General features: G+C 47.8%; 1 protein-coding gene across 5 annotated transcripts in view; it reads right to left on the bottom strand.

Annotated features, from left to right (window-relative positions):
* Positions 1–25,930, bottom strand: part of TBL1X (transducin beta like 1 X-linked) — a 250,968-nt gene that overhangs the window by 97,588 nt on the left and 127,450 nt on the right. For 3 of the 5 annotated variants that reach the window (XM_068961980.1, XM_068961984.1, XM_068961981.1), the window contains one exon: positions 16,636–16,790. The exons of 1 other annotated variant lie outside the window; for it this stretch is intronic. The gene's annotated coding sequence lies outside the window, so the exon portion shown is untranslated. Of the gene's footprint in view, positions 1–10,600; positions 10,716–16,635; positions 16,791–25,930 lie in introns of those variants that run through there. One more of the 5 variants, XM_068961983.1, reaches the window with a different exon arrangement.

A 25,930-nucleotide genomic window follows, 5' to 3' on the forward strand; every position in this document is an offset into this window, starting at 1 on the left:
CAGATACAGGTCTCAGGTCCCAGGCCTCGCTGCTGCACACTCAGCCCAGGACCGGCCCCAACGACGCGTGCACATAGCAGTTCCTGTGGCATCTCAAACATAGCGTGTCATGTCCACCCTGCACGCCCCCACCACCCACACCAACACGCCCCCCCACTCCAGCCCACCTTCACAGCTAAAAATGACACCTGCCTCCCACTCAGGGGGACACGGACCAGACCCGTGGCTCCTCCAACCAGGATATCCACACATCCGCTGGGGCCCGTTGCCCAAGACCGCCCAAGTCTGCGCCTTTCCTTCTCAGATCCACTGGGCTGTGCTAGTGGAAAAGCAAGACTGCCTTCATCCCGGGACCCACTAGGACCACTCCAGTTCTGACCCCCAGCAGCAGCCAGCCACCTGTCACTGTGGTGGGAAAAGTCCGGAGGCTCTTAACTTCAAACGCACCACCATGACCATCGTATCCTGCACGGAGCCGTCGGGTGGGCCCCGCACACAGCTCTCAACCTCATCTCCTGGTCGGTCTCGGGCCCCCACCAAACTGGCCTGGCCTCCTTTTTGTCCCTGGGGTTTCCAGAGCTCAGCGCCGCAGGCTGCCCTTTCTCTGGAACCATCTTTTCCCTGCTCTTCCTGGAGCCATCCTTCAGATGGCGGCTCACCAGTCTCCCCTTCTAAAAGCTCCAACATAGAAGCCCTCCTGGTCCGAGGCCTTCAGCTACACGGTCCCACTCCTTCTTAACAACATGAGTCACCATCAAAGCATCTTGTGCCATCTGGGTACTGCCTGTCCTCCAGGCAGCAGGCAGGCTCCGGCAGGACATGGCCTCTGGACCACCATATCGCTGAGCTCAGAGCTCTCCCTCCAGCCACAAAACTGAGTTTCACACCAGACGCAACAAACACACATGATACACAGCCTACGACATGCAAGCATGAACTTAAAATTCAGAACACAACACAAAAGGGACATCCTGGGCGGTCCAGCGGCTAAGACTTCGACTTCCAAAGCAGGGGGTAATAGGTTCGATCTCTGGTCAGGGAGTTAAGATCCCATATGCCTTAGTGGGGGGGTGGGGAGGGGCAAAACACAAGAACACGAAGCAGAAACAGTATTGGAACAAAATCAGTAAGGACTTTAAGAAATGGTCCACATATGAAGAATCAAATAGAGAAGTTAAGGACATAATCCCCTTTATCACTGCAACAGAAAGAATAAGATACCTCAGAATAAAGCTCCCCAAAGAGACAAAAGGCCTGCATGCAGAACACTGTAAGACCTGGATAAAAGAAATCCAAGATGACACAAATATGGAGAGACATACCATGTTCTTGGTTGGGAAGCATCAATACTATGAAAGTAACTATGCTCCACCGAAGTAAGCTACCAGATCCAGTGCTATCCCTATCAATAACCAATGGTATCTTCCACAGAAGCAGAACAAAAAATTCCACAATGTGTAGGGAGAAGGCAATGGCACGCCACTCCAGTATTCTTGCCTGGAAAATCCCATGGACGGAGGAACCTGGTAGGCTGCAGTCAATGGGGTAGTGAGGAGTCGGACACGACTAAGTGACTTCACTTTCACTTTTCACTTTCCTGCACTGGAGATGGAAATGGCAACCCACTCCAGTGTTCCTGCCTGAAGAATCCCAGGGACGGGGGAGCCTGGTGGACTGACACCTATGGGGTTGCACAGAGTTGGACACGACTGAAGTGACAGCATTAGCATGGAACTCAAAGACCCTGAATAACCAAAGCAATCTTGAGAAAGGAGAAGGGGGCTAGAGAAATCAACCTTCCTAACTTCAGACTTTACAGTCTGAAAACAGACAGCTACGGTCATCAAGACAGTATGGTACTGGCACAAAAACAAAAATGTAGACCAAGGGAATAAGATAGAACGCCCAGAGATACACCAAAGCACCTATGGGCGCCTTATCTTTGACAAAGGAGGCAAGAATTACAGAAGGGAGAAAAGACAGCCTCGTAATAGTTGGTGCTGGGAAAACTGGACAGCTACATGTGAAAGACTGCAACCGGAACACCTGCTAACACCAAACACAAAAATAAACTCAAAACGGATTAAAGACCTAAATGTAAGACCAGAAACTATAAAACTCCTAGAGGAAAACATAGGCAGAACACTCGATGACATAAATCATAGCAAGATCCTCTATGACGCACCCTCTAGAGTAATGGAAATAAAAGCAAAAAGAAGCAAATGGGACCTGTTTAAACTTAAAAGCTCTTGCACAAACAATCGACAAGGTGAAAAGTCAGCCCTCAGAATGGGAGAAAATAATAGCAAATGAAACAACTGACGGATTAATATTCAAAACATACAAGCAGCTCATACAGCTCAACAGCAGAAAAACAAACCAACCAACCAAAAAGTGGGCAGAAGACCCACGTATCTCCAAAACAGACATACAGATGGCTAATAAACACATGAAAAGATACACAACAGACTCATTATTAGAGAAATGCAAGTCAAAACAATGAGCTATCCCTGACACCAGTCAGAATGGCCACCATTAAGAAACCTACCGACAATAAGTGTTGGAGGCAGTGTGCAGAAAAGGGAACCCTCTTGCGCTGTTGGTGGAAATGCAAACTGACGCAGTCACTATGGAGAACAGAGTGGAGAATCCTTAAAAACGGAGCAAGAAAACTACCATCTGACCCAACAATCCCACCACAGGGCATATACCCTGAGAAAACTGGAACCGAAAGAGACACGTACCCCAGTGGTCACTGCAGCACTGATCACAAAAGCCAGGATGTGGAAGCAACTTAGGTGCCCACCGGCAGATGAATGGATAAAGAAGCCGCGGTACACGCACACAACGGAATATTACTCAGCTATGAGAAAGAACGCGTTCGAGTCAGTCTAACGAGGTGGATGAACCTGGGGCCTATTATACAGAGTGAAGTGAGAAACAGAAAGACAAACACTATATATTAGCACATATATACGGAATCCAGAAAGAGAGGGCTGATGAACCTATTCGCAGGGCAGCAACGGAGACGCAGGCGCAGAGAACAGACTTGTCAACACAGTCGGGGGAGGGGAAGGAGCGAAAACTGGAGAGAGGATCATTGCAACATATACAGTACCGCATGTGAAGTTAAAAGCGGCACTGGGAATTTGCTATATGACGCAGGGAGGTCAAACCCACCTAGATAGGCTGTGAGGTGAGAGGTAGGTTCAACCGGGAAGGGTCACACACATACCTGTGGCTCATTCATGCTGGTGTCTTGCAAAAAACCAACACAATATTGTAAAGTGATTATCCTCCAATTAAAAATATTTTTTTTAAAAAAAGAGAGAGAGGGGGAAGAAAAAGGCCCATGTTAAAAAGACAAAGAAAAACCAAATATGAGTGCTGAAGACCCAAACTCCAGTGAAGATGGCACTTTCCTCCTTCATGACTCAGGGGCAGCTTTCAGGCCTCGCTGGGCTTTTATACCAAGCGTTAAAGACAAACAGATAGTGTGTGTGGAAGCTGCCTGGAATCATATCCTTCTAAATGCATAGCTGACTGAGCAGATGGCATGACACCTCCACATCACCTACATACAAGGTACATCATCGACATTACATGAGACAGACAATCGGGCAAGTCCTGCCCCCAACACACACGTACACACATACATAATTAGCAGGGTCTGCTCTTCGCTGGCAGGGCTAACATTTAAAAATATGAATGGCAAAAGGATCTCGTAAAGGATTCAGCCACTCCCAGGGGCTGAGCCTGCTACCACCAGCTGGGCATGGATTTCCACGAGCACAGCTCAGGAAAGGGACACCAGCCCGTCCAGGCTGTTGACAGGTCCTTACCCATGATCTGCACCTTCTCCACCGAAGAACCTTAAAGCGGGATGCCCGACGCACAGGGATGGACGAACACAGCCGGGAAGGTAGTGTTCACAACCATCCGCGTCTTTCCTCCCCGTACCTCTGGATACGCCTGCTCCCAAAGCCGGTCCCGCTTTGCTCAGCTGCACCTGCTGCTGTAATGACACACGTCCCTGACATATTTCACTTGAGGAAGCATGACTACACACACAGCCACTGACCGGAGTTTTGCTAAAGCAGAGTTGATGCTCTGCAGACAGGGTGAGTGGCAATCATTTTAACAGAGGCTGTGGAATCACATGTGGGAAAGACAACCACGAGGGGCTTCCCTGAGGGCTCAGCTGGTAAAGAATCCGCCTGCAAGGCAGAAGACCCTGGTTCGATCCCTGGATTGGCAAGATCCCCTGGAGAAGGGAAAGGCTACACACTCCAGGATTCCTGGGCTTCCCTGGTGGCTCAGCTGGTAAAGAATCCCCCTGCAATGCGGGACACCTGGGATCCATCCCCAGGTTGGGAAGATCCCCTGGAGAAGGGAAAGGCTACCCACTCCGGTATTCTGGCCTGGAGAATTCCATGGACTGTACAGTCCACGGGGTTGCAAAGAGTCGGACACGACTGAGCGGCTTTCACTTTCAAGACAACCAAGACTCAAACAGAGGAATCCTGGAGTGGGTAGCCTATCTCTTCTCCAGGAGGTCTTCCAGACCCAGCAATCGAACCAGTGTCTCCCACATTGCAGGCAGATTTTTTACCAGCTGAGCTACCACGGAAGCCCAAGAATCCTGGAGGGGGTAGCTTATCCCTTCTCCAGGAGGTCTTCCAGTTCCAGGAACTGAACCGGGGTCTCCCGCATTGCAGGCGGATTCTTTACCAGCTGAGCCACCGGGAAAGCCATTAGTATACAATATTTGTTTTTCTCCTTCTGACTTACTTAACCCTGCATTTTGACTTGTCACCTTGAAAGTGTATGATTTATTATAAGATTATGTCTGTTCAAATATATTTATAAAAGGTTTTTCATTTAAAATTATCAGTTGTGTTTGACATAGGGATTTGAATTTATCCTCAAAGATTTAAGTCCCTATGATGTAACTAATCCAGCTCTAATTCACTCAATATATATAGAATGACTTTGCAATTACTATTCATATTAAAGTACTAGCCAATGTAACATAGCCTCCTTAAAAAATGTATTTACAATTAAAAAAGGCTGCAAGGGATTAACCTGAAAACATTTTTAAAAAAGAACTTACATTAGTACCCTCTGATGGTTTTTTCATTTCAGAAGCCCCGCCTCCCCCCAATGCAATTGTGGTAGCTCTCACTGGGGGTGATGCTGCCAAGCACTCAGGGTCGGGGGATATCCGCCAATACGTGGAGACATGTTTGGTTGCTTGAGCTGTTGGGAGAGTTCCTGTACACTACTGCATAGAGACCCAGGATGCTGTTCCACACCCCACAACGCAGAGAACAGCTCCTACCATCAAAAATTGGTGTCGCTGTTCAGTTGCCCAGTCGTGTCTGAGAGCCGGACCGCAAACAAAGCAGAGCGTCAAAGAACTGATGCCTGCGAACTGTGGTACTGGAGAAGACTCCTGAGAGGCTTCCCCCGAAATCCAGTTCAGTTCAGTCGCTCAGCCGTGTCAGACTCTTTGCGACCCCACAGACTGCAGCATGCTAGGCCTCCCCGTCCATCAACAACTCCCGGAGTTTACTCAAACTCATGTCCATCGAGTTGGTGATGCCATCCAACCATCTCATCCTCTGTTGTCCCCTTCTCCTCCTGCCTTCAATCTTTCCCAGCATCAGGGTCTTTTCCAGTGAGTCAGTTCTTCGCATCAGGTGGCCAAAGGATTGGAGTTTCAGCTTCAGCATCAGTCCTTCCATCCTTCCAATGAACATTCAGGACTGATTTCCTTTAGGATGGACTGGTTTTAGATTTCCGTGCAGTGAAAGGGACTCTCAAGAGTCTTCAACTCCAAATGTCAAAGGCACCAAGGTTCAGAAACCCATTCTATCCCCTTATGTACCCGGGGAATTTATCTCCTCTTCCTGGAGCCAGCCAGTTTTCACAGTTTATACAAGTTGTACCTTTTTATCCTCACCCCATTGTTTCTAGACTGTCCATAAGATACTTTCATTTTTGTAATAACTCAGTCTTCCTTCTGTCTTTCCAGCATTCAAAGAGTCTTCACATCCTAATGGACAGCTGCTGGGAATAAGTCGTTATGAACTGGCAATTCAGACACCTTTGACACCTTTTTTTTTTTTAATATTTATTTTTATTCTTGCTTCTTTGTTTGCACCAAGTCTCAGGGCACATAGGTCTTTTGTTGCCGCTCACGAGAACTTTCACTGTGGCATCTGAATTCAGTGGTGGCGTGTGGTACCTAGCTCCCTCACCAGGGACTGAACCCGGGTCCGCCTGCATTCGGAGCAGCGACTCTCAGCCACTGGACCACCAGGGAGATCAACATGCCTCTCTTCGGAAGCTACTATCTCACAAAGATAGCTCTCCTTCAGTCTCCACAGGTTAATTCTCAATGGGAAATTTCTACCTTCTCCCCAAACTTAACAGACTTAAAAACACTGGAGATAACACCAGTCAACTTGACTAATTCTAGGTCAGATAATTCCACCATCGATGTACCATCTTTTACTCCAAACATTTACAGCATCAGCTTCATCCAGATGGGGGGAAAAAAAAACCCAGCAGGCCAAAACGGAAGGATGCTCTGAAGCTTCTAGAAGGCAAAGAAGCTAACCTTCTGCTCCAGGGAGAAGACATTCTGTATGTGGTCCTGTTTTGAGCAGAGAACCCAGGTCTATGATCAGGGCAAAGCTTTGTGGAAAGGACGGAGCGGGCAGGCGAGAATTGGAAGACCACAATGGTCATTTGGGCATCAACAGGCTAAGAATTCACAAGGCATCTATTTCAAATGCCGCACCCCAGCCATCATGAACGCTGTCTGATCAGAGCGTCTACCACGAAAAGCTGCATCTCCCAGACCTCGCACATCCAGCATATTCAGTCCCAGGTCAGTCAAATAATAATAATAATTTTTTAAAAATATGGTGTCTTGTAGCTTATCTGTGCTGTCTTCCACCCCCGCCCCGCCGCATTGCATTATTCCTACCGGATTTTAAAGGCTCAATGAGTCAAAAATGGGGTCACACAGATGAAGTCCACATTAAAGCACTCGTGATAAATGGCTCTGCTCCTCTGTCCACACAAGGGAGGTAAAAGTCCACCCTAAACGCAAGGAAATCCATCACCACACACAGAGGGCCTCACACAGCTAGCTCTCTCTGCATTTATCTCTTCTTAATTTCTACAGGGCACAAGCCTCCATTCAACAATACGATTTTCGCGGAACAGAAAATTCACGGTGTCAGGTCAAGAGGAGCGTTGAGAACCGATACCCTGGATAAAAATAATTGTAATGATTTACCAAGAGCCCTGGAAAGCAAAACTGCATGAAAGGCCCAGTAATACATAAACGCGTTCCATCTGCATACATTTTAATAGCACTACCACTGTTAAGAAAACACAGTGTGAATTTTCCTTACTGTGTCAGAATATGTGATTAAAACAAAATCAGGGGCTTCTTATTAATCAGTTCAATTCTCCTCTAAACCACTATCCACTCCATTCAGCCTGCATGACCAAAAATTTCTCAGTAGCTTAAAAGAGACCATGCTCAGGGAAAATCATGTGTGCTAATTTCTATTTAAAAAAAACAAACAAAAAACAAAAACCCAGGAGGAATCAATTTTTCCTTACAATCTTTCTGATTGGCAAAGGTCCACTCAAGAGTGCTGTGGTTTTGTTTTTTTCCCGCAACTCAAGTACTATTATATTAATATAAAGGGAGATAATAGTTTACATATTTGTTGAAAACATAGAAAGAAGTTAAATGAACTTTCATTTTCTATTTACATGGCTGAAAAATTATGAACAAATAATCCAAACACACCATATTCACATTTAAAAAAACATGCAATGAATACTCAACATTTCTACTCTATTTCTTTTCAGTGGGTGGGGATGTGTATGTTTGTTAGAATCTGCTCTCTAGTAAATACTGCCGATATTTAAACATTATGAAGCGCAATGTATGCTGCAAATATCAAAGTGATTTCACACGCACACATGTTTGACACCAAAGCACCAAACGCAGGCTTCCCAGGTGGCTCAGTGGGAAAGAATCCGCCTGCCAAAGCAGGGTTGAAACCTTGGGTTGGGAAGATCCCTCTGGAGAAGGAAATGGCAACCCACTGCAGTACTCTTGCCTGGAAAATCCCATGGATGGAGGAGCCTGTTGGGCTGCCGTCTATGGGGTCGCACAGAGTCGGACAAGACTGCAGTGACTTAGCAGCAGCAGCAGCAGTATTCTTGCCTGGGAAATCACAAGACAGAGGAGCCTGGTGGGCTACTGTCCATGGGGTGGCAAAAAAGAGTCAGACAAGACTAAATAACAACACCCAATGTGTCATGCCCAACACATACTGTTACCCACCAGGATGCACGAGTTCTGTCTCATTCGTTCACTGAAAGATTCTCTGCATCTGGAAGAATTCCTGAGACAGGTGGCAGGTGCTCTAGAAACATTCATTTACTGGTTAGGTGAATGCGTTCAACCTGAGAGATGGGGTGAACGCAAATGACCCAAGAGGCATACAAGTTCATCAAGAACTTCATGTGCAGATATTATGCAAAGTGCTACGCGGTGCATAAGGACCGTGGAGACAGATGCCTAAGCCACTTGTGTACCAGAAGCCTGTGCTACAAACCACACAGGCTTTGTGTAGAAAGATAACTCCCAACAAACAGCACATTAGACTGTGACCGAGGTACAAGGAAGGCCACAAAGGCATGCCCTTTCATCTTTATTACTCCATGCAACCACTATAAACTCAGGGGAGATCATATTCCCACTTGGTGCACCAAGAAAGAGGTTCCTGGTCACCTGGCTAAAACTCAGAGTAAGTGGTGGGGAAGAAGGGAAACACACAGCTGAGCAGAAGATGGAACCCAGAAGCTCTCTGCAGGAGCCGTTGCTGTACCATATACCCGTCCTCGTCCCACACTCTAGAATTCTGCACTGAACACGTGGTTGTTTCAGCAACGCCTTGTTCCCACTAGAGTGAAGACAGGGTCGAAGGTAGAATCTGCTAGACTACCATTATCCAAGAAACACAAGCTGGAATCAAGACTGCCAGAAGAAATATCAATAACCTCAGATATGCAGATGACACAACCCTTATGGCAGAAAGTGAAGAGGAGCTAAAAAGCCTCTTGATGAAAGTGAAAGAGGAGAGTGAAAAAGCTGGCTTAAAGCTCAACATTCAGAAAATGAAGATCACGGCATCCGGTCCCATCACTTCATGGGAAATAGATGGGGAAACAATTAAAACAGTGTCAGACTTTATTTTTTGGGGCTCCAAAATCACTGCAGGTGGTGATTGCAGCCATGAAATTAAAAGACGCTTACTCCTTGGAAGAAAAGTTATGACCAACCTAGATAGTATATTTAAAAGCAGGGACATTACTTTGCCGACTAAGGTCCGTCTAGTCAAGGCTATGGTTTTTCCAGTGGTCATGTATGGATGTGAGAGTTGGACTGTGAAGAAAGCTGAGCGCTGAAGAATTGATGCTTTTGAACTGTGGTGCTGGAGAAGACTCTTGAGAGTCCCTTGGACTGCAAGGAGATCCAACCAGTCCATGCTGAAGGAGATCAGCCCTGGGATTTCTTTGGAGGGAATGATGCTAAAGCTGAAACTCCAGTACTTTGGCCACCTCATGCGAACAGTTGACTCACTGGAAAAGACTCTGATGCTGGGAGGGATTGGGGGCAGGAGGAGAAGGGGACAACTGAGGATGCGATGGCTGGATGGCATCATGGACTCGACTGACGTGAGTCTGAGTGAACTCTGGGAGATGGTGATGGACAGGGAGGCGTGGCGTGCTGCGATTCATGGGGTCGCAAAGAGTCGGACACGACTGAGCGACTGAACTGAACTGAACCATTATCCACTTCCATCCCTCCCCCTTGGAGAACAGGACACCTGGATTCTGTGTGGGCACATGGTCACACCCCTCTCAAAAGGACAAGCTTTCCCTTGTAACCCAGTTCTGGCCAACAGCTACGAGCAGAAGTCAAATACGAAATCTCTAGTCTGTGCTCTTAAAGGCAATGAAACTCCCCTTCTCACTCCTACTCAGGGACACGATGTGAGGGCAGGAGCTGGCGCACCCATTCCAGACACAGAGGAGGACAGAACTTTGGGGCTCCTACTGTGAGGCAGTGCTTCATGGAATGAGAGGTCCATCACCCCACTTCCAAAGCCACAGAAAGTTACATCTCAGCTGACTTCAATGACTTGCCCCGTCATTGCCAAATTACCTTGCAGAAAGGTTAGAAGCTGCTTCCTGGCCTCTTATAACACAGAGACATGCATCAGCAGGGAAGAGGAAGTGAAGAAATTAAAAACTACAGCTACTAATGATTTCCTGGTCAGAAACCTAAGGCTTCACAGCATGTTTTGGAACCGATGTTAATTCACGGGCACCCTAGGGTGTTCTACCACATAAATAAAGCCTGAAGAAAATCCCTTTCGTCAGAGGAGGCATCAGTTAGAGGCAGCCCTGAGCTTATGACTTTCTGGCTCTGAACCTGTATGAGTTTCAAAGCGTGCGCACAGCAGTCTGTGAGACTCTTGGGGACCCCTGAACTTACAGGCTGCAAGGCTCCTCTGTCCGTGGGAATTCTCCAGGAATGCAAGAATACTGGAGCGGGTTGCCAGTTCCTTCTCCAAGGGATCTTCCCGAGCCAGGGATCGAACTGGCATCTCCTGCAATGGCAGGGGGGTTCTTTATCACTAGAGCCACCTGGGAAGCCCAATTCAACCTCTGAGACCTTTTTTTTTAAGTGCACACTGGGAAGAACCAACCACCTTTATCTCACGCGAGATGCCGAGGGGTCAGAAAACCAGTGTAGACTGAGGACCTCGTTCCCTTCCACGTCAGCATTGCCTTTTGTGGCCAGTAACCCATACATCCGGCAGGGGTAAGGGGAGGTGGCCACGCATGAACACATCTCTCAGTGAGCCAAACAAATCCTCACACTGACTCACCTGGGCGTACAGAATGCTTTACAAAGGCCAACAGTGGAAGCAGGGCCCATGTTCGGACGGGGATGTCACAACCCACCCACCACCTGTGATCTCAAGCACTGGTTCTTTTGTCTGTGGTGCGAGAGCTCTGATGGGAGACGTGGATGCTCCAACAGAAATGCGATGTGGATGGCCCAACAGAATGTGAGGTGAGCTTACATCCAATTAAAGAATGTTTAAATGCAAAGTAATTTTCACAACATATTTAAACTTAACCCAGCATATCCCAAATAGCATCATTTCAACTGTACTTCACACTGGTTTTTTTTAAAAAAATTATTGAGATCTTCGACATTCCTTTTACCTACAAAATCTCTAAAATTCCCAAAGTCTATGTATTTTCCACTTGCGTCACATCTTAATTAGGAAACGGAATTCTCAAAGGAAATAGACCACTGCTATTATAGTTCAGAAGATGTATTCTGTACACTGAAAACACAGATACACATACCCATGTGATTCCCAACATAAAACTTATGGAACAGCTGAACCAAGGATCGAAATTTAAATCAATAAGGAAATAAAATCTCTAAATCGGATCCTCAGGAACCCTAGCCATATTTGAGGGTGCTCCTTGGGTCTACAAGGCTTGTGGCCCCTGTACTGGATGGTGCAGGTCAGCATGGCTCCTAAGAAGCCTGCATCAGCGAAACTGATCGTGGTCTGCAGGACGGAAGGACCTGGGGACATTCCAGGCCACACGATTCCTCTGTAATTGGTCCACATGCAAATTCTTAAATTATGCACCCGCAACTTTTTTTTCCCTTAACAAATTTCAAATAAATTAAAAAGAAAACTGAACAAACCGTCCAACTTTTAAACTATCCCTTTCTCAAAATAGTGTAGCTTCCTGATAGAAAATAATTTTTCATAGTGCACATTTATTTTCATATTTTTACATAGACACTGGAATTTGGGGTCTCAGACCGGACTGACCAAAGCAATGAGTCCAAAGTGAGAAGGGCTGCAGGTTTAAATTCTATGCTGGATTTTGCAGACTTAGTACAGAAATGGAAAGAACATAAAATATGTCTTGGATGATTTTTAAAATATGAGTAACTTGTTGACATGATACTATTTTGGATAGTGAGTTGACTAGATTATTGAATTATTATATATTAATACATATGTTGCAAATAATGGGCTTCCCTGGTGGCTCAAACGGTTAGATTTGCCTGCAATGCAAGACACCTGGGTTTGATCCCTGGTGCGGAAAGATCCGCTGAAGAAGGGAATGGCAACCCACTCCAGTATTCTTGCCTGGACAATCCCATGGACAGAGAAGTCTGGCAGGCTACAGTCCACAGTGTCCCAAAGAGCTGGGACATGACTGAGAGATTGATTTTTTTTTTAATGTTTCAAATAATATTAATCTAGCATCTATTTTAGAGAAGGAAATGGCAACCCACTCCAGTATTCTTGCCTGGAGAATTCTTTGGATGGAGGAGCCTGGTGGGCTGTTGTCCATGGGGTTGCAAAAAGTCAGACACAACTGAAGCAACTTAGCATGTGTGCATGCATTGAAGAAGGAAATAGCAACCCACTCCAGTATTCTTGCCTGGGGAATCCCTGGGACAGGGGAGCCTGGGTGGACTGCTGTCTATGGGGTCGCACAGAGTGAGACACGACTGAAGTGACTTAGCAGCAGCAGCATATATTTAGATACATATTGCAAAAATAATTTATGATTTCTTTTTACTTCTCTACTGTGGCTACTGGAAAACCTTAAATTAAACTTATGGTTTGCATTCTACTTCTATTTGGAAAGTGCAAAAACCCAGACAGTTTCTATGGTGCCTGCAGGCTCTAAAATGTGTTGCTAATAGTCAGCAAGATGAAACCATAGCATTTTTTACAAAGGTTCTTTTGTGTCTACTGCAAAATTTTAATTAGATGCCCATCACATCATTTTTTTATTCTGTGACCAATTCAAGACAGATTAATAATCACAAATTGTTCTAAATGCAGACCACCTTTCTCTAGAAAAAAAGCAACTTTCTGTTGGAGGATTTTTAAATATAGGGATTTATCACAAGTTCTGTTAAGACACCAGAAAAGGTTGTGGGTCTCAAAAAGAACCACAGTCACTGGCAGGTTGCTCGCTTTGTGGGCAAACACTGACCTCGCATCTGAGCGTGTACTGTTACACCTTCCGGTTTCAGAGCCACCTGGCCCAGCAGACAGGAAGGTTCGCAGTGAACTCCAGGGCTCACTGCAGAGCACTGGGTGTGGATCCCGTCTGGCTGAGCCTCTCTCATCTACAGCCTGGGGGGTGACGTCACCAGAGCTGCACCCCTCTTCCTAGCAGGTTGCCATGGGAGACCAAGGGTGACGATGCTACAATGGACTCTGTAACCACAGTCAACAGTACAGCTCAAATTTCAGTGCGACCGTGTTGAAGATGCGCTCCCCTGATGGCTCAGCGGGTAAAGAATCCGCCTATAAACGCAGGAGACACAGGAGACGCGGGTTCAATGGGTTCAACCCTCTGGATCAGGACCAGGAAATGGCAACCCACTCCAGTATTCTTGCCTGGAGAATCCCATGGGCAGAGGAGCCTGGCGGGCTACAATCCAAAGGGTTACAAAGAGTCGGACACGACTGAGCTTGCACACATTCTGTTTAAGAAGGGGTGCTGCTCAACAGATATATTAGCCAGGACTACAGACAGTTTCTCTTGCTGTTATTGTTATATTAAACCTCCTGTTAGACAAGGCTTCCTGCCCCTTACACTGTCAGCTATCACTCTGAAGGTTTAATTCAGCCTCGCCCACTCAAAGCGCTGGAGAACCCACAGCTAGAGATGCTTAAGCTCCCAGCACAGGGAGCTGTGTGCATCTCATCAGTGATGACAAACTGAACACTCGAAGGCCTCCTTTTGCAACAGGCCCTTTATTGTCTCTTTGAGTTCTACTTTGAATTAACAATAAAAAAAAAAAGAAAAAAAAACACCATCCAGATATGGATTGGTTGAGTTGCTTGGCCACTGAGTTGCTTTCTAGCCTCTGAGCCTCCTGAGTCGTATTCCACTCTTTCGCAACCTCAGGGACTGTAGCCCACCAGACTCTTCTGGCCACGGGATTCTCCAGGCAAGAACACTGGAGGGGGTTACCATTTCTTTCTCCAGGGGTGTCTTCCCGACCCAGGGATCGAAGCCGAGTCTCCTGCACTGGAAGGCTGATCCTTTACTGCTGAGCCACCAGGCAAGCCCAGGTTGGTGTTAAGGAGAAGGAGTTTATTTTGCAGCAATGGTACGATAGTACAGGAGAGCTTTCTACTTTTACTGCTTGGGTGAAGGGAATATGGCTTCCGTTTGCCCACAGCTGGAACCGTTTGCCCACAGCTGGTACCGGTACTGTGCACGCATCTGGGAAACGGAGTTCAAACTGAGCATCTCTGACCTCTAGCCACCGTGGGGAAGGGAACCTGGGAGTGAGTCTTCTCCCCATCCCTCATTTCGGTGCGTAATCACACAGAATGGAGAAACAAGGAAAGTCCTAGTAGGTAGGGTCCACGTAGACATGTAGAAACAAGGAAACTCCTAGCGTGCAGCAGTAACAAACTGAGAGGAAAAAGAACCCTGAGACCTGAGAAGATGCATGTTATTATAGAAATAAGGTCATTTCTCCACGCACTCATTACCTCATCGATTGAAATTTGGCAGGAAATGATTCATGGCTCACCTACTGAACGTAATCTAGAGCAAAACATTCACACATCATGGAGAAGCGAAAGCCGTTAAGCTACAAGGCGACAAGAACCGTACGCCAAAATCATCACATTCATTTTTTAATAATCTATCGATGAATTTTTTTTTTTTGCGGTCACATCAACAGGCATGCAGGATTTTAGGACCCTGACCAGGGATCAAACCAGCAGCCCCTGCGATGGAAGTGCCGAGTCTTAATCACCTGACCGTCAGGGGAGTCCTTCTACTAATCATTGCTGTATCATCTTTTCCCTCGCCTTTCATTCCTTTCCTTTCCAGATTTGGAAACAAAAAAAAAAGAAATACTTAAACACTCTGAAAGGAGAAACTGAAATAGATCTTTGCAAAGCTTTCCAAATGTGTGATGTTATACAACAGCGAAAGGAGAGAGAAGTAACAGCAAACGCAGAGACATCTCACTGATGACTTCAGAGCAACACAGAAAACAAACAGTCCCCCCCTCCTTGTCCCTAGTGTGCCAAGAAACAGCACCGTGCTTCAAAGACACAGCAGAGACATTCGATCAATTCATTTGCACAACAAAACATATGTCACCCGTACACACTCTTCCACACCTGGACACACACCCTTGGGAAACAAACTTGGGCTAATGACAAGGAGAAACAAACTGCAAGCTGGCCTATTGATAATTATAAATATTTTAAGATCTTTTGCGGGCTAACCTAAGAATCTGCGCTTTTCCTACAGACGTCATTCTGTAAAAACACCATCTTCTGATAAACACACTAGGAATCGTGAGATGAGCTGAATCCATGTAGAGCAGTGATATTCAAAGGCATCAATTCTCATCCATGAGCAGTCACGGCGCACACACACCCCTCCCCCCCAGCTTTAAAGAAAGGGCCAAAGAGTTAATGAGCAAAGAACGTATTTTGGTATAATCTCAGTAATAAGCTCATTTGCTGACCTGCCTTCCTGCTTTCTAGACTTAACTCCTGTTTAAGACGCAGCCCCAGTATGCAGACTCACAGTCTGGCTCCAATCGGGAGACTCAACTTCCCGGCAAACTTCCCAGAAACGGCCCGTGTAGCTGAAACTCTGACAGTGCAGTCTTTATTAAAACAGCTGGCATTCACGTGGAACCCAGACATTGTAACCCCAAACAGAACCCGAGCCATTGCTTGCAAAACAACTTACATCCAAGTCACAGAAAAAAAAGAAATGCAAGACTGGCGAACAGGATGAAATATTCCACCTCATTTTTTTTTCAATCAAAGAAATCCAAAAACAACAAAAAAAAAGTGCCTGCATTCCTTTCTCAGTTGACCACAATGTCCTGAGCTGTCTGAGAGGCAGGGCCCCACCCCCCACCCCAGCGCACTCCACCCTGGGCTCTGGCAACAGGGAACAACTGCCACAACCTTTCAAGGAAGGCAATTCGGTAATCGGTCTCAAGAGCCCTACAGCCCCATTCCCAGCCATCTCTCCCAAACCAAAAAAGAAAAAAAAAATTGGAAGCAATCTGAAGCTCCGGCAACAAGTGTGAAATCAATTACGGTACACGCACTTGACGGGATGGATGCCTGAAAAATGTTTCCAATGAACCTCGGCGATGATCACAAGGCTCACTCCGTAAGGTTAAGCTGGGAGAGCCGGGTCACAAAGCTGAACCTCCTGACGTTTCATGTACAGGAATACAGGCAGCTGGGAGGAAATGTACCAACAGTCTGATGGGGGTGGGCTCAGGTGTTTATTTTGTTTCCAGATTCCATTCTCTCTCTCCTTCTTTTCCCCAAATTGCTCATTCTATGCAGCATGCTGCTTTTAAAAAATCAGAAAAGAGGGACCGAAACTACTGGCCTGCGAGGAATAATGACTAAATTCCTCATCTGCTGAGGATGACGAAGATGAATTAAGACAGTGATGTACCTGTTCACCTCTTTCCTAAGAACGTCAACGATGGCTTTCTTCACACAGTGCGGTGTACCGGCGGGGCAGGGGAGGGGCGGAGAGTCCTTCTCCTCGGGGGTTCACAGTGATCAGCCTCCTCTGAGTCACCTTGTGAAGTTTTATGATGCCAGAGTCTATAAACACAACATTAAATATTTACGGTTGATATTTGCTGCTTCTAAAAATAACGTGAAGGAGAAGGTCTCTTAACAAGGCCTCCCAGTGACCTTCTCGCTGAAATCACCAAGGCTGACTGTAGGTGCGCTGACAGCTACCCACAGGCCCTGGAAATCCATGATCCAGTGGACGCCCCAGGGGCCCTTTCCACCTGAGCCAGGTACCCTGGGCCTTCACACCCCAGTGTGTCGATGGGGCCCCAAACCCACTTATGCGATGGGGCCTCTTACTCCATCGATGAAATGTAACGAAATATTACATATGCTTATCAGCTAGGAAGACAGTCTTTTTTTCCCTCCACCAAAACTACTTTGGATGCTTTGTTACAGACTAACAGACACGTGGTCAGACAAAAATGTACCATGAGGGGCTTCCGGAAGGTCCGGTGGGTAAGACTCTCAGTGTCCACCGCAGGGGATGTGGGTTTGACCTCCTGTCAGGGAAACTCGGATCACACAAGCTGTGTGCATGGTGCAGAGAGCAGCCCCAAATAAAAAAAGGTATCATGAAAACACTGGCAGAGTGGACAAGACTGAAGAGATCTCAGAAAAGCCAGTGAGCATGCAGATGGATCCTGTGCAGAGACGGTTTCCTTCGGGAACCACTGCGCTTCACGGGACTCAACCCCAGAAACGGCAGAGGGTGCATCACGGGTACAGTTTATTACGGAGAGACGACCCCAAACTAGAATTACTGGACCCATATTCCAAGACAAGGCTGAATTACCTTCCATCAAGCGACGAGTGAAGAAACCTGCGTTTAAATTTGCTGCTGTTTAGACGCCGTCGTCGGAGAAGGTGATGGCACCCGACTCCAGTACTCCTGCCTGGAAAATCCCATGGACGGAGGAGCCTGGTAGGCTGCAGTCCATGGGGTCGCTAGGAGTCGGACACAACTAGGCGACTTCATTTTCACTTTTCACTTTCATGCACTGGAGAAGGAAACGGCAACCCACTCCAGTGTTCTTGCCTGGAGAATCCCACGGACGGCGAAGCCTGGTGGGCTGCCATCTATGGGGTCGCACAGAATCGGACACGACTGAAGTGACTTAGCAGAAGCAGACGCTGTCGTATCCCACCCTTTTGCGACCCTGTGGACTATAGCGTCCGCCAGGCCCCCTCTGTTCATGGGATTTTGCAGGCAAGATTACCGCAGTGGGGGACTGCCCTGGCTATCCAGTGGTTCAGACTCCGTGCTTCCCACGCAGGGGGCGCGGGTTCAATTCTTGGCAGGGGAAATAAGATCCCACAAGCCACATGGTGCAGGCCCCAAAAGTTAAAAAAAAAAATAATACTGGAGTGAGTTGCCATTTCCTTCTCCAGGGGATCTTCCCAACCCAGGGATTGAACCAGAATCTCTTGCCTTGGCAGGCTGTTTCTTTATCGCTGAGCCACTGGGGAAGCCTGGCATTCAAACAGTTTAACCTAAAGCCTCCAGGAGGTGAAGCTTACCTTGCTCCCCCTACACCAGTGAGCATGGGCTTTGAAAGAAGTGTGGACAGATGAGAGGGAAAAGCAGTAACTCGATAGTGAAGAGACTCTGCAAACGCACACCCTGAGCAGAGGGCAAGCTCTGCAGGCTCATCAGAGCTAAGTCACGTTGAGAGTCCCCGCCCTGAGGCGACGTGATCACAGGGCCCGTCTCTGTGGTCTATGCTCCCCAAACTCACAACCCCAGCCTCATCACGGGGCACACACCTGCCAAGCCCAAAGTGAGAGACATTCTACGAAAGTCGTGGCCGGTATCCCTCAGAACAGAGCCACCAAAACCAAGCAAAGTCTGAGACCTCGCCCCGGCCCAAAGAAACAGGGAGACAGGTGACTGAGTTCAGTGTGATGGGGATGGAATTCCAAGACAGAAAAGGGACACGGATCGAGAAAAGGTTAAAGATGAAAAATAATCCGATATATAGTGGAAAAAATTTTTAAAAATCATGTATATGTGCTTCATTTCTTTTTTCTAATTGATTTATTTATTTTAATTGGAGGCTAATTACTTTTCAATATTGTATTGGTTTTGCCATACACTGACAGGAATCTGCCACGGGTGTACACGTGTTTCCCATCCTGAACCCCGCTCCCACCTCCCTCCCCATCCCATCCCTCAGGGTCATCCCAGTGCTCCAGCCCTGAGCACCCTGTCTCATGCATCGAACTTGGACTGGCGACTCGTTTCACATATGATAATATACATGTTTCAATGCTATTCTCCCAAACCATCCCACCCTCGCCTTCTCCCACAGAGTCCAAAAGTCTGTTCTGTACATCTGTGTCTCTTTTGCTGTCTTGCATACAGGGTTATCATTACCATCTTTCTAAATTCCATATATATGTGTTAGTATACTGTATTGGCGTTTCTCTTTCTGGCTTACTTCACTCTGTATAATAGGCTCCAGTTTCACCCACCTCATTAGAACTGATTCAAATGCATTCTTTTTACTGGCTGCTTTCTGATGAAATGCCCAGAGAGGGGTCTCACTATTCCAGCAAAGTGGCTCAACCATGATGGTTAAGAAATCTGTGCAGGAGTGGCTGTGCTTGCCACCTATATAAAGCCCCATGTCTCTGGGCAGCAAATCCGCAGACACACACAGGTTTCCAAACCCACCCCCATCTGGGTCAACAGCTGTTACTGTGGCCAAACCACCAATAATTCTTTCACGGTTATGAGCGAGCCTCGCTCCAAATCTTCAGACGCATCAGCAGTCCTCGGTCTTGGCAACCCAGGAGGAAACACACGCGTGCACACACACAGACACACACACACACGATCCTATCATGCATTTCCATCCTTCAAAATGCCATTTTCTTTCATTTCTCTTTGACTTTCCGCGTTTCCTCCCTCAGGAATTTTGGCTATCTGCCTTAGCTGAACTTGAAAAGGCAAGGAAGTTGAGTGTCCATGGGAGAAAAATTAAAGGGGAGAAGATACTGGCAAAGCCCTGGACAGCGGCATGATGGCCACTAGCTGTGAAGGTGGCAATATCTCCAACCTCATGCCACAGAGACCAGCGGCATTTAGGGCAAGTCAAGGGCTTCCCATGCAGCGTTTCCACGTGCAAAGGCTTCTATACATGAAGGTTGCTGACGCAGCCGGTCTGGGGGTCAGATCCTTTGGGGTCCACCTTGGGCCAGGTCCGGCTCCCTATCCTGGAAACCCACTCCTCTTTCTGCATAGCAGTTGCCTTTCTAGAAAACGCAAACAACAAGAGAATCCTGACTCTGAGGATCCTCCGAAATGTTCATTAAGTCAACCTGCAGGTGCAGAATTCACAAAATTCAATTCCCTACCCACCGGGGTTCACTTCTTCTGTCTATAGGCTCAGTCCTGTCTGACTCTCTGCGACCCACTGTGGACCGTGTAGCCCACCTGGCTCCTCTTGTCCCTGGGATTCTCTAGGCAGGGATACTGCAATGGGTTGCCACGCCCTCCTCCAGGGGGAGTCTTCCTGACCTGGGTCTTCTGCACTGACAGGCAGGTTCTTCATAGTCTCAGCCACCAGGGAAGCCCTTTCTTCTATCTGCTGCTGCTGCTAAGACACTTCAGTCGTGTCCGACTCTGTGTGACCCCATAGACAGCAGCCCACCAGGGTCCCGTCCCTGGGATTCTGCAGGCAAGAACACTGGAGTGGGCTGCCACTTCCTTCTCCAATGCATGAAAGTGAAAAGTGAAAGTGAAGTCACTCAGTCATATCTGACTCTTCGCGACCCCTTGGACAGCAGCCTACCAGGCTCCTCCATCCATGGGATTTTCCAGGCAAGAGTACTGGAGTGGGGTGCCACTGCCTTCTCCTGACGTGCCTTTAAATAACCGTAAAGAGGTCATTTGAGCTGACACTCTACCCCTGCACTTTAACAGCCCACCGGCACATGGAGGCTATCTGCTGAATGAATGAATGATGTGAGCGCTGAGACTGACATGCAATGAAGATGTTATCATCTTTGAAAGTGTCACAAAGAGCTCGAGGGCGCGGAAAAAATTCTCATTCATATTTTCCCCCACTAACTGCCTAGAAGACAATAAAAAAAAAAAAAAAGAGGCAATTCATTATTTAGAAAAGGCAAGGGCAACCTTTCCTAAATGTCTTGGGGCTAGAAGGTGCGCGTGCAGGGGCAGCAGTAATTCAGGCAGGCGCTGAAGATTTATCTACCCAAGTTTAAGGAGGAGGTGGGAGAGCTGACTGGCCACGTCCACCGGGGGCAGGCTCAACGGATGTTTCCACTTTGCGGGAGGGAAAGTGATTTTCTGTCCAAGAATATCGTGGAGAGCACAAAACAGGTGCCTTATTTTTATTTAGCTAGGTAGTAAAGCGACGGGCTTCTGAGATGCTGCTCGGGGGACAGAATCTGCCCGCCAGTGCAGGAGATGCAAGCGACTCGGGGTCGATCCCTGGACTGGGAAGATTCCCCTGGAGAAGGCAAACAGCAAGCCGCTCCGGTATTCTTGCCCTGGAGAATCTCATGGACAGAGGAGCCTGGTGGGCTACAGTCCACGGGGTCAAGAAGAGTCAGACACGACTGAGCACACACATTCAGGCACACAGACACACACAGAGCAAAGTGACAGTCGTTACATGCAGATTCTGTTGTATCCAAATGTCAGGGCACAGACACAGCTACAGGAATTTCCCCACGCTTTCTGACAGTTGACTATGTACTCAAGTGAGTCATTCTCTAACCAAGATGGCAACTTACGGGTGCAGAAAATAAAAGGCTGTGGTAGGCAGCCTCTTCACGTGCATTTTTCTTTGTTCTCTCGTTTATGTGGCCCTACTGTGTGGCATGGGGAATCTCAGCTCCCTGACCAGGGATCGGACCTGTGCAGCTTAAGGATGGAGTCCTAACGACTAGACGCCAGAGAAGGCCCCGGGCAGCCTCTGAAATGAAATCCAAGGAGCCCCCACCGTGCTGGTATCTGCACCCAGGAACCACCCCGACCCACCCCAACCAGGATTGGTCTACGCAACCGACAGAGCACGGCAGAAGGAACAGCACGTCCCCTCTAGGTCGGGCTGTGAAAGCATGTGGCTTCCAGCACTTTCTTTTTAATGTTGTTGTTTTTTTTTTAATTATTCTGTTGTTACTTTATTTATTTTTGGCTGTGCCATGAGGCATATGAGACCCTTAGTTCCCCATCCAGGGCTGGACGATCTCCTTGCACTGGGAGATTAGTGTTACTCACTGCTCCACCAGGGAAGTCCCAGCACCGCCCTTCTCTCTCTTTCTCCTGGACTCTGTTTCCCCTCCTCTACTATCTCTCTCTCTCGATCATGCACTCTGGGGAAGCCAGGTCACAGGCAGCCCTGCAGAGAGGGGAGCGACTGAAGCCTCCCACCAACTGCCACATTCGTGAACGGGCTTGGGGTTGAGCCTCCAGTTCAGCACTAGGCTCAAGAGACTGTGGTCTTGGGGCCAACGCACTGACTGCAACTCATGGGAGACCCTGAGCGGGAACACTCCGGCTCATCCGTGCTTGGATTCCTGAGTCTCAGAACCCACAGGACATGATCCGTGTCTGCAGTGTTCAGCTGTGGAGTGATGGGGTGATCGCTCACACCCCAATGGATAAACAACACAGGGGCTGAACTGGGAACGCACTGGTGGACGTCAGAGAACACTGGCATAGAAACTAACCCCATTCATTCGCTCCCCACAACTCGCCAACCCCTCCAAGCCAATTACCATCTAATTCCATTTGTTTGCCTTCAACCAAGCATGCAAACACACAGACAGCTGCAAACGTAAGACCCAGAAAACTACATGCATCTATCTTGCCCCCATCACATAGCTCTCTTTCAGTAAAACCGGGTCTACCAGGTAAACCATGCACGCTTAGAAACCACACTGACATTTTCACCCCTAAATCCCCAGCAATCACTTGCTCCCCTCAGCTAGGCACTTCCACGTCCGAATGGTACAAAAGTGGCATTTTTCAATTGCTGTCGTTTGTTGTTTGGCGCTCAGTCGTGTCTGGCTCTTTTGAAACCTCACGGACTGCAGCCCGCCAGGCTCCTTTGTCCGTGGGATTCTCCAGGCAAGAACACTGGAGTGGGTTGCCATTCCCTTCTCCAGGGGATCTTCCCGACCCACAGATGGAACTCGCGTCTCTTGCATTGGCCTGTGGGTTCTTTAGCCATGACCCACCATTTTCCATTAGATTAGAAGAAAAGTTCTTTCCAATCAAGCGTAAAGGTCTTGATTCAGAATGAGATGAATCCTAAACGTGTCTGCCTTAATTTAGCAAATTCTTGACATAGAGTCTTGAGACGCTGTGCTGTATGTTACATCATCGTTAAGTTCAGTCCAGTTGCTCAGTCGTGTCTGACTCTTTGCGACCCCATGGACTGCAGCACGCCAGGCTTCCCTGTCCACCACCAACTCCTGGAGTTTACCCAAACTCATGTCCATTCAGCCGGTGGTGCCATCCAACCATCTCATCCTCTGTCATCTCCTTCTCCACCTGCCCTCTATCTTTACCAGCATCAGGGTCTGTTCCAATGAGTCAGTTCTTTCATTAGGTGGCCAAAGTATTGGAGTTTCATGCTTCAGCATCAGTCCTTCCAAGGAACACTCAGGACTGAACTCCTTTAGGATGGAACTAGTTGGATCACCTTGCAGACCAAGGGACTCTCAGGAGTCTTTTCCAACACCACAGCTCAAAAGCATCCATTCTTCGGCGCTCAGCATTCTTTACAGTCCAACTCTCGCATCCATACATGACCACCGGTTAAACCGTAGCCTTGATGAGACAGATCTCTGTTGGTAAACCAATGGCTCTGCTTTTTAATATCCTATTTAGGTCATTAAAGCGTAGATTGACCTGAAAGAAAAGAGTCCCCACTTGCGGCTTTCAACTATTCTAGATTATTTTTCTCATATGCAGAATTCCCATTTCTGTTTAGCAGACTTTCTCACAGCAGCGCTCAGAAACAGTGGATGTGTACATATTCTAACTGGGGCCCTAATTTTGGAGCTGGATCGGGCTCGGGGGCTGTAATTACGATGGGAAATCATATTCCCCGTTGTCCAAACTGTCCTGGAAGCTGATCATCCAAGGCCCCAAGGTCCATCCCCGAGGGCTGAACATGGTGATGGGGCACCCCCGTGACCTGCTGTTTACCACGTGAAGCCACCGTCACCAAGAGAAGCAAACCCAAGGTCAAGGTTTCACCTATCACGCTCTGAGACTTCCAAGTTCGGAGCATTTCTGACATGTTGTCTGTTTAACACGTTTCCCTGAAAAGTGCCAGGAAGCCTTGAAATACGTGTCAGACCCACTGCAACAGTCCTGGGCTCCCCTGGTGGCTCAGCTGGGGAAGAATCTGCCCGCAATGCTGAAGATCTGGGTTCAATCCCTGGCTTGGGAAGATCCCCTGGAGACAGGAATAGCTACCCACTCCAGTATTCTGGCCTGGAGAATTCCTGGAGACTGTACAGTCTCCATGGGGCCGCAAAGGGTCAGATGCAACTCCTTAGGCACCAAGGAGTCTTCCATGGTGCAATTTCTTTCGGAGGAAACTGGACAAGACTGCACGGAAGGGCCTGGGGATTCCAGGCACCAAAACCACTCACGGGCACAACTGGTTCTACCCTCGATCACCTCTGCTGGGAAATGGAAGGGGGTTGTGTGGATTCTAGAGCCTCTTCTGGCGGTTGGGGGCTTCGCACAGTCAACATCACGTGGTTGCATCACGGAATACTCCAGGGATCAGGTTAAGTGGGCCCATAGTCTCCACTTTGTCCACTTCACCCCCTGAACCCCATCTTCATAAGCAGCAGCCCTCTGGGCTGGTCTCAAGGCAAAGCCCACCACCTCCTGCTCACCTGTGACCGAGAACAGGCTCCACGAACCAGCAAAGCCACCCGCACCTCCATGAACTGTGGCTCACGAAAATACCCCTTCCTGACGGACAGGCCACGAGAGCTCCCAGACCTCCCAGAAATGTCAGGAAAGACACAGTCCCCTGGGGCTTGTGGGTATGATGGTCACCCAGGCCCCACAACACCAGGCCTGGCATGTGGCAGGTGGCCACACCTGCAGCTCTGTTCTGCCGGCTCGTTCATTTGATTAAAGGCCAAGAATTTATACCAGCTTGGACTTCTTCACTCGCCCTGTAAATGGCCAAGGGTAAAGGAGATCACCACTACCATGGGGTGAACTGGGCACCCCCTCAAAAAAGGTATCTTGTGGTCCAATTCCCTGGACACCTGAGAGTGTGACCTCATTTGGAAATAGGTTGGTTGCGGATAGAATTCTTCAAGATGAAACGCCAAGTAAAAAAACAATGAGATACCCACCTGACACCTGTCAGATTGTTGAGCGTGGGCTCAGCCAGCCAGACAACAAATAACAAGTGTCGCCAAGGATGGAAAGAAAAGGGAACCCGTACGATGCAGTGACGCTAAGAATGTCGACTGGTGCAGCAACTGCGGAAAATAGTACAGGGCTTCCCCGCAACATTACAAACAGAATGATCGCACGAGCTAGCCAATGCCACTTCTAGGCATTTTCCTGAAGAAGACCAAAGCACGAAGTTGAAGAGATATACATGCCTGTACGTTCACTGCAGAATTATGTAGAATAGCCACAATCCGGAAGTAACCTCAGCATCCATCAAGAGATGAACGGATAAAGAAAATGTCACACACACACACACACAGAGGAAAATGGCTCAGCCATAAAAAAAGCATGAAATCTTGCCATCTGTGACCGCATGGATGGGCCCATAGGCTCTTCAGTTCAGTCACTCAGTTGTGTCCGACTCTCTGTGACCCCATGGACTGCAGCACACCAGGCTTCCCTGTCCATCACCAACACCCTGAGCCTGCTCAAACTCATGTCCATCGAGTCAGTGTAGGATATTACATGAAACTCCATAAGTCAAAGAGAAATACTGCTTGCATTTATACACAGAATCTAAAAATTGAAACAAATGAACAACCACAGCAAAACAGAAACAGACTCATAGAAAGAGGTAGTTGGCAGGGGGCAGGAGGTGAAGGTGAGTGAAATGTATAAGGGAGCTTAAGAGGGAGAAAGTTCCAGCTACAAAGTGAAGCAAGGAGATGAAACACAGAGCCTGGGGTATACGGTCAGT

Source organism: Capricornis sumatraensis, chromosome X (assembly GCF_032405125.1).
Source record: "Capricornis sumatraensis isolate serow.1 chromosome X, serow.2, whole genome shotgun sequence".
Lineage (NCBI taxonomy): Eukaryota > Metazoa > Chordata > Mammalia > Artiodactyla > Bovidae > Capricornis > Capricornis sumatraensis.